The sequence below is a fragment of the Choloepus didactylus genome (assembly GCF_015220235.1).
Source record: "Choloepus didactylus isolate mChoDid1 chromosome 26 unlocalized genomic scaffold, mChoDid1.pri SUPER_26_unloc3, whole genome shotgun sequence".
NCBI classification, from domain to species: Eukaryota; Metazoa; Chordata; class Mammalia; order Pilosa; family Megalonychidae; genus Choloepus; species Choloepus didactylus.
The window spans coordinates 274,462-284,619 of NW_023637616.1; the positions used below are offsets into that span (position 1 = coordinate 274,462).

A 10,158-nucleotide genomic window follows, 5' to 3' on the forward strand; every position below is an offset into this window, starting at 1 on the left:
AAGTCCATGACCCATCTGTTATAATCTCTGAGATTATAACAGATGTCACCAAAGGCCAAGTTACTAAGGAAGAAACACATGAGGGAATGGAGGTGAGTCATAGCTAATAACCAAGATGATGGGCATTTTACCTGGTATGGTGAAAAATATACAGAGAACAAGCAGGGCCAGAAGTTACTGCTCTATGAGCTGTAAAGTTCCAGAAGAACAGATTCACTGAAGACTGTAAAATTCCTATTTTCTAATCTTCCCAAGACATCTAGAAGGACATATTAAATTTGTAGACTAGTAGTTTCAAGCCTCTTATTCAAAAGAATATATGTATGTTTGTGCATGTGTTTGTGTTTGTGTCAGTGTATAGTAAGTCACCATCAATGTCCCCACTTGCTCTGATTCTTGTCAATTACATCTGGTGTTTATGATATTCATATCTAGGGTTTATAAATATTCACATAGACAATCTTATTATACAAATCTCAATATCTTTGAAGAATAATCATTTCTTCTTTTAAAGTAAAGCATAATTACTTGAATAACAGCTATTTTTTATTATGACAATTATATTCAATTTTCCATAGCAATCATATACATATTAGGCTTTATATATTCAATTTATTTATTAATTTTAGAGTCATAGTATTTAATCTGACCAATTAGAAGAATTTAACATTAATGAGTAATTATCCTCCCAAGCAGAATTTTATAACCATGTTGTCAGAACCCCTTGTTCACCTTTATTTCCCCTGTTAGAACTTACTTTGCTTATTGAATATAACAAATCTGCCTATTTTTGTCATTTTAGATTTTCCTTTTGGTCCCATGCTAATCACTTGACAGATGGTCTGGGTAGCATTGCAAGTCATCTGATTCCAATGCTTATGTATTGAGCTTGAAACTCTTTCCTCAAAGCAGCTCATACACAATGCCATTCTCTGGAGGAGAGACCAGTATCTTCCATACCTATCCAAATCCTTTATATAGTATTTTGCTTCTCCACAGCCCATGACTGAACTCCCATTTTAAGTTGTCTAGGAAAGTTATTGTGGGACAAGAAATACCATGTATTCTTCTTCATGTGGATTCCTCCCTCATTATTTGGCATCTACAAACTTAAGCATTAATCTTTTCCCTTATTCAATAATCAGATTTTCCAATTATATATATGCTTAATATTTTTTTTTACTTTTTATGAATTATGCCATACATTTTTCATTTATCATTGTTAAATCAGGTATGTCCCTCACACTAGATAATTTTTTTGTCAAAATAAAGTTTAATAAATTATTGTCTGCATTTTTTGTGTATTGAAATTATTATGCTTAAAAATAAATAACCATATGAAATTCTACTTTTATCTCTGGACAGTGGGTAAAGCTGAGAAAATATTTTCCCTTGGTATCTTTCTGACTATGATGACTTACTTTTGGAATGTATTTTTCTCTTGTTCTTGATGTCCTATTTCTTCCTCCTAAATCCTTTTCTCAAAATTATGTAAATTTATTAACATCTAGGAAAGTTATAACAATTACTATAGACATCATCAGCTGGCTCATAGTTTTCTTCTCTATCACCATTCCTAGTAATGATTTATATAGACTCAAAGATCATTGAACATCCCTGTCTCACAGGATGATCCTTGACCTTTTAAACACCTGTGATCTATATGTAGTTTCCAATTCGGAAATGCATTCCAGGGTGAAAGGGTTAAGCTTTTCACCACTTACAATTTCCTTATCTCCCAAATTTTAAAGTTAATATGTCCCTTATTCTTCTTGTATATCTAGCCCTATTTTCTAAATTTTCTTCATTTATGCTTTGGTCTTAACATGAGCTCAAATCTAATCTCTTTGATCAAAACCTGTCTTTGACACAGGAGAAAGAGGTTTGAAGAAAAGTGTAGAAATGAAGATTATCAGGGAGGGTAAAAAGAGAGAGGAAAAAATAAGAAGTGACATATAAAATCCAAAAGACAAAATGATAGAAGAAAGTACTGCCCTTACAGTAATAACACTAAATGTTAATGGATGAAACTCCCCAATAAAAGGACACAGACTGGCAGAATGGATTACAAAACAGAACCCATCTATATGTTGTCTACAAGAAACTCACCCTAGACACAAGGGAAAAAATAGGCTGAAAGTGAAAAGCTGGAAAAAGATATTTCATGCAAACAGCAACCATAAAAAAGTGAAAGTAGCTATATTAATATCTAAGTAGGCTTCAAAATAAAACAATTAAAAAAGGCAAATAAGGACACTACAGTTTAATAAAGGGGTCAGTTCATCAAGAAAACATAAAAATCATAAATATTGTTGCACCAAGCCAGAAGGCCTCAAAATTCATGAGGTAAATACTAAGAACACTGAAAGGAGAAGTAGATAATTCCACAATAATAGTTGGAGATTTCAATACACCACTCTCATCAATGGATAGAAATCCAGACAGAGGATCAAGGAAATGGAGATGTTTAATTGTATGATAAATGAACTTGACAGATGTTCACATGGCTTCACATGTGAATTCTACCAAGCATTCAAGATAGAATGAATATGAATCCTTCTCAAATTCTTCAAAAAATTGAAGAGGATGGAAAGCAACCCAACTCATTCTATGAAGCCAACATCAGCCTAACACCAATATCAGAGAAAAATACCACAAAAAAAGAAAAAGAAAATTATAGACCAATCTCTTTAATGAATATAGATGCAAATATCAGCAACAAAATACAAGCAAATAGAATCCAGCAGCATATTAAAAGAATTATGCACCATGAACAAGTGGGGTTTATTCCAGGTATGCAAGGTTGATTCAACACAAGAAAATCTATTAATGTAATACACCACATCAACAAATCAAAGAAAAAGAAACACATGGTCATCTTGATCAATGCAGAAAAGGCATTTGACAAAATTCAACATCATTTTTTGATGAAAGCTCTTCATAAGACAGGAATAGAAGGGAACTTTCTCAATATGCTAAAGGCCATATATGAAAAACCCACAGCTAACATCATGCTCAATGGGGAGAGACTGAAAGCTTTCCCTCTAAGATCAAGAACAAGACAGGGATGCCCACTGTAACCATTGTAACTCAACATTGTGCTGAAAGTTCTAGCTGAGCAATTAGGCAAGAAAAAGGAATGAAAGGCATCCAAATTGGAGAGGAAGAAGTAAAACTTTCACTGTTTGCAGATGACATGATTCTCTATGTAGAAAACCTAGAAAAATCTACAGCAAAGTTATTAGAGCTAATCAATGGATACAGCAAAGTGACAGGCCACAAGATCAAATGCAAAAATCCACAGAGTTCGTCTACACAAGTAATGTGCAACAAGAGGAAGAAATTTTTAAAAAATCCATTTACAATAGCAACCAAATGAATCAAGTATTTAAGAATAAACTTCATGAAGGCCACAAAAGACCTATACAAACAAAACTACAAGAAACTGCTAAAAGAAATCAAACAGAACATTAAAAATGGAAGAATGTACCATATTAATGAATTGGAAGACTACATTTAATTAAGATGTCAACTTTACCTAAACTGATTTATAGATTCAATGCAATACCAATTAAAATCCAAAAAACTTACTTTGCAGAAATAGAAACCTCTGCAACAAATGGTGTTTGGAGAATTGGATATCCATTTTCAAAAGAATGAAAGAGGACTCCTACCTCACATTTTATGCAAAATTTAACTCATAGTGGATCAAATACCTAAACATAAGTGGTAAGGTCATAAGACTCTTAGAAGAAAATGTAGGACAATATCTTAAAGATCTTGTGATAGGAGGTGGTTTCCTAGACCTTACACCCAAGGCACGAGCAACCAAAGAACAAATAGACAAATGGGATCTCCTCAAAATCAAACACTTTTACATGAAAGAGCTTTGTTAAAAAAGTAAAAAGGCAGCCTACACAATGGGAGACAATATTTGGAAACCACATATCAGAAAAGGGTTTAATATCCCGATATATAAAGCAAACCTACAACTCAAGAAAAGAAAGGCAAACAACCCAATTTAAAAATGGGCAAAAGACATGGATAGACACTTTTCTGAAGAGGAAATGCAAGTGGCTCAAAAACATATGAAAAAATATTCAACTTCACTGGCTGTTAGGGAAATGAAAATCAAAACCACAATGAAATATCACCTCGCACCTACAAGAATTGCCATTATCCAGAAAAACAGAAAATTGCCAGTGTGGAGAGGATGTGGAGAGAGAGGCACACTTGTTCATTGCTGGTGAGGTTGTAGAATCATGCAACCACTCTGGAAGACAGTGTGGCTGTTCCTCATTAGCTAAGTATAGATCTGCTGTATGACCCAGCTATTCCATTGCTAAGTATATACTCAAAGGAACTGAAAGTAAGACAAAAACAGACATTTGTAAACCAATGTTTATTGTGGCATTATTCATGATTGCCAAGAGATGGAATTCACCCAAATGTTCCTCAATGGATGAGTGGATAAACAAACTGTGGTACATACACTTGATGGAATATTATGCAGCTGTAAGACAGAATAAATGGAGCATATAATAATGTGGATGAACCTTGAGGACATTATATTGAATGAAGTTAGCCAGAAACAAAAGGGCTAATACTGTATGACCTCTCTAATATGAACTAATATTAGTAAGCAAATTTTGAGATGTTATCAGGAAATAGAAAGAGGGTAGAGATCAGGCATTTGATGGTGAAGGACTACAAATTGTTCAGCAGGATTAATTGCATATATCCAGAAATAGATAGCATAATACTGTGTGATGGTAGCACAATATTGTAAGTACACTGAACAAAAATGTCTGTGAGTAAGGCTGAAAGAGGTGGAATAGGGGTATATATGACACCAGAGTTAAAGATAGATGATGAAGACTGGGACTGTATAACTTGGCAAAAACTGGAATGGCCAATGACTGTTACTAAATGTAGAAATATAAAAATATTCTCACATGTGGGAGAACAAATGAATGTCAACCAAGCAAAGTGTTGAAAAAGGGATGGTATTTGGGAAAAAAACATTATCAGAGCAAACTGAAGTCTATGGTCAACAGTAATATAATATGCTTCCATTAAATGTAACAAAGGCAATGTAGAAAAGTTATATGTGTATGAGAGGGGGATGTAAGGGAGGGATATGGAATTTTTGGTAGTGGTGTTGTTTTCTGTCCTTACTAATGTATTGTTTTACAAAAAAAAAATAAAAAACCTGTCTTTATGTCTGGCTGACAACATTGAGTTCTCTGTTCAGAACATTTATAGAATTCTCTCATATCTCCTGTCCCTTCATTTCTTCTCCAAAACTCCAACTCTGCATCAGCCTACTAGTCACCTTCTTGTATCTATACTAATACATCTCAACAGTGCTGGAGTATACACAATGTGCACTTCATTCTGCTACAGTGTTTTGAAACTCAACCTCATTGTAATCCTCATTTACCATACAAAAATCATCTCACTCTGATAGCCATCAACTTTAATGAATCAACTTGCATCTCATTTTGCCAAATACCAGGCATCTCAGGATGAACCCTGCATTAAGTGGGTATATTACATGTACCCATGCATGCATCCCTTTGAGGTACATGCCACCATTCATTTGGTTTCCCTCAGCTGCAGGTATCATCAGATATACCATTTTTTATTCCCATAATTACTACGCAGTAGACTTTTCACAGCAAACATTAAAATTTATTTTTACTTTCCGTTTCATGTGGACAGTAATATGGACAGTAATATCTTGAGGATAGGATTTTCATTAATTATATTGCATCCTTAGTATATATAGGGCACATAACTCATGCAAAATAAAATAATGCCAGAAAACTATAAGCAAATGAAGAATTCAGGAGAAACACTGGTTTTACTTATCTTTCAATTTCTGAAATAAAATTATATAAATTTGGGATATATTTCCTGTGATATTTTCTCATTTACAGTACATCAGGTTAATTCCAAGATTTTAATTATCAAACATGAACTTTCAAATTTTTCTCTCTGCTGTTGAAATATTTAATATTTTACACAGACAAATAACTCTTATGAAATAGAGAAAAGATATTTATCACTACATACACTTTTCTTTCAGACCTTTTGTCACCTACAAATTTCCTCCACAACCAATAATATTTTGTCACAAGAAGATACATTGGTTCAGATTCCTTTTCAAGAGCAAAAAAGAGGAGGAAATGAGAAATAGATAAATGTGTTCCTTTCTATAGACTATAACAGCTTGTCCAAGTGGGTATGTTTAAATTCTTTTTGTTTTTAGTAGTAGAAAGGTAGAGGCCTTTAGCTTAATATTCCAAATTGCAGAATTCTGAATTCTTCTTCTAATAATTTTTATCTTATCTGTGAATTAGTTTCTCCCTTATTTTGAGGGTTCTTTTATCATCACTGAATGAAATACTGCATAGAAGGAGGAAGAATGAAAGAAAGCCAATGAAATTTCTAAGACAAATTTTTTTTTCTTTCATAGGATAATATTGTTCAAGGGAATGAAGGATAGGAAAAGATGAGAAACTGAAACCAATAGACCCTGACCCTATCTATTGCATCTCCACAATGTTCTTGGTGACAAATTAGCCCTCAAGATAAAGAGTAATTCAGTGATAAAAGCACAAACCAGAATAAGATAAATTTTGTTTCAAATCTTTATTTGTAAATAGTTACTTGACCTTGTACATGGTATTTTATCTTTAAATAACTTAGTATTCCTCATCTATAAAAAGGACAAATAATATCTACCTAATGAAGTTGTTATGAGAATTACACTTTCAGATTTAAAATGTGAGTATTTTTCCTTCTCACAGCATTTTACCTGATGCCCTTGGTTAATTACAGATTAATGGCTGAGATGACTGAGTGGGGCCACACAAATGAAAGCCATATGAGTAGTTTCTGAAATGAGATTTTCTACTGCAAATTGACTAAATAGATTTATATACATGTACATATATAATGTAATTTTTTATTTGTAATTTTTAATCATGCATGACCTAATCCTCAGAGCTATGTAATTTAGTCTGAAACCTACACCTAAATCAATGACTATTAATGCAAGATTATAAACACTTGTTCATTTACATGAATCCAGACTCATTTATCTACTACACTGAAATATAAAATTTAATGACATCATTTTTTGTTTTTTTTACAAAGGCTGTTTTTTAAAAAGAAACATTCACATTACACACATACTAAAGCAACATTAAAATGTACTCCTATATTCAACCAAGGGAAGAAAAGAAAAAATATATGAAAATAACCCACTTTCTCATACTCCAAATATGTGGGCACTCAGTAATGAAGTTACACTAATACAGAAAAGCAAGTTGTCACTTGAGTACTGAGAAAATCAGTAATCTTGAGGCCAATTCCGATTTGTGACAAATATTGAGCAAAATCCAGAAATTTATGTTGCATTTCACTGCCCTAAATTGGTATGCAATATCCAGCAATGACTGCTCTCAGTCACAATGTGAAGAGGCTTACAGGTGTGCACTGAGTTACTCCCAAAACTGTTCACCCTGCCCTCCACCCTGTCTCTGCACCAAAGTTCCAAAAATCTGAGTTAAAACTATTGCAAATTAAAAACCATTTAAAACTGCAATGAAAAAAAGTCTTTAAAATAACTGCCAAAAAAAGGAAAGGAAAAAACCCAAACTGCTCACCAAGCTCATAACACATCTTTCAAGATACCTAGAGAAAACTAACTTACTGTATCATAAGTGCACAAGGCACATATTAAGTAATTAAGTAAATACACACTAATTCTGGGTAAGTATTAGACATTTTAGTGATACAAAAACCATTTGAAGTTAACTTTTTAATTTTTTTCTAAAAGAATTCCTTACCAAAAATAACTTTTTAAAAATCTGTCAAACCATACAAAATTTTCCTTAAGACTGTAATTTTTTTCTAAAAATAAATGTAAAAAGCAGTTTATAAGTAAGGTTATTTTTCCTTTAAAATTTCTTAACATCATATGATACTGCTCAAGAAATGAGTGTGCCTTTGAGATTTAAAATATGATTTTTCCTATGAAAATTATTAATTATTCTTGCCTTAATAGATCCTGGTTTTCTTCCATTTAATTTCCTTCGGGACAGTTGATACATCATTTCTGCAAATATACTTCAAAAGTTAAATATATGCATTATTCAAATGACTGTCTTCCAGTCAGCTGTTGGGGGGGTGTATCAATATAAGTAAACCTGCAGGATATATGAATTAACTTCTAGTTTAACTAAACTTTTTAATATATGACTACCAATACATGGCAAATAATTGATTTATATTATAAGTAAACTTCATTTCCTAGGGTCAAACTTCTGAATCATAAATTTTAAAATTTAGTCATAAGTAAATTAAATTACAAAAAGTAATTTAAAGTCTATATGTATAAATTTTTGAAATTACACTGTTTAGAAATTATAAGGCTGAACTGGACCCAAACAAAAAGAAAACCTGTCCTCTTAAAGTTCAATAATATAGGGAATTAATATTTTATTGTGTGCCATTTTTCAATTTTAGAGCCTCAACTAAACATTCAGCAGCTGTGAAAATGTTCTACAACTGTGAAAATGTTCTACAGTTGTGAAAACGTAACAGAGGGGATATGTCAGAAAGATGGAGAGTGGTTGATAGTGGAAAATATTCTGGAAGTTTCTAGAACCAGGGTTTTTGAAGGGAGGCAAAGGACTATTTGCTGAAGTCCTTTGTTAGACCCTGGTCTTCATATCTTTCTTCAGGAAGCTGAATTCTTTGATGCTTACACAGTGTAATATGAAGCACTTTTATGTACTTGACCACCTAGAAGATTCATTGCTGGCTGAGCATGAGATTGGTGACCACAAGAACAGAATTATCTGGCATGCCACTTGCCCCAGGAATGGCCGTCCATTCAGTGACAGCAGAGGAAGTAATTCTGAGTGGACCAAGAGCTTCAGGAACAGCTGGAACTGAAAGATCTGTAGGTTGAGGAAACCCAATATCTGGGGAAAATCCAGAAGCCCCTGCATATGGTGAGGAAATTATAATGTGTGCCATGAAAGCAGCAGTTATAGGAGGCTCAGGGAATGGCTGGCTATCACCAGTAAGAAGGTCTAAGCAAGTGAACTCTGCTTTTGTCATTATTGTATTTCACATTAAGACTGGTGAGTTTGGAGAAGTCAATGTGCAGAGTGCAGCATGCATTATAGATATTCTGGCCATTCAGTCATTTTGGCACAATGTGCATTCATTAGGTCAGCATACTGAAAGAAGGCTTGAAGCTCATTTTCATTTATAAAGGTGATAATCTTCAAGATGGAGCCACTGTTTGAAAATATCTGATGAAGGATTTAGATTAACAGGAAAAAGAGGATTTTAATTATTCAGAGCGCAGGGCTTTGTCCAGCCACACTGCCTTCCAAGAAAATGCTCCATAAGGAGCCCGACTTTGTGGCTGGACAGCACTTATGGCCCGCAATGCAGCTTCAGTTCCAGCTTGATTAGACAGGTTGTCAGTCTTGAGCCCTCCATGGTTGGAATACTGAATATAAACAGGTCAATTCTGAAGATGATGATTAATAGGAGTGTAATAATTCACCACAGTAAAAGCAGCTTCCTCAGAAGCCTTTCCTAAAAGAGCCTGGCCTTTTCATTTCAACATAAAGAGATTACTTTGCCAAATGATGGACCTAATGATTTGACCTCTGCTTCACTGACATCACTTGGAATTTGACAAAGAACACAGGAAGGTGAAAAGAGAGATTTATCTCCTTTAAACTTCTTGTCATTCCCAATAGTATCCATACCTGTAGTAGGGGTAGAATTGTTCATGGTAAAGTACCCATTAGTTATGCCAGAAGAAAAGCTCATCAGATCCCTGCTACCCATTGCCAAGATGTAGGAGTGTACTGTCCAGGGACTGACAGGCTCACCATGAGCAGAAAGGAGGCAGTGACAGCAAGTTGGCTGAAATCACTCCTATATTCACATTTATATTATACTCTCACACCATCTAAAGTCAAAAATATTGACTTAAGGATTACCCACACTGATGAAATTCATAGGGTTTCTCCCGAGTTTGAATTGTCTTGCATTGTCTAAGTTTATAAAAATTAAGTTTTTTTCCAATGTAGATGGTATTCTTATGACTTCTGTCCACTG

General features: G+C 33.7%; 1 pseudogene; it reads right to left on the reverse strand.

Moving 5' to 3' along the window:
• Positions 1 to 8,574: 8,574 nt before the first annotated feature.
• Positions 8,575 to 9,892, reverse strand: LOC119525796 (annotated as a pseudogene).
• Between the last annotated feature and the right edge of the window lie 266 nt (positions 9,893 to 10,158).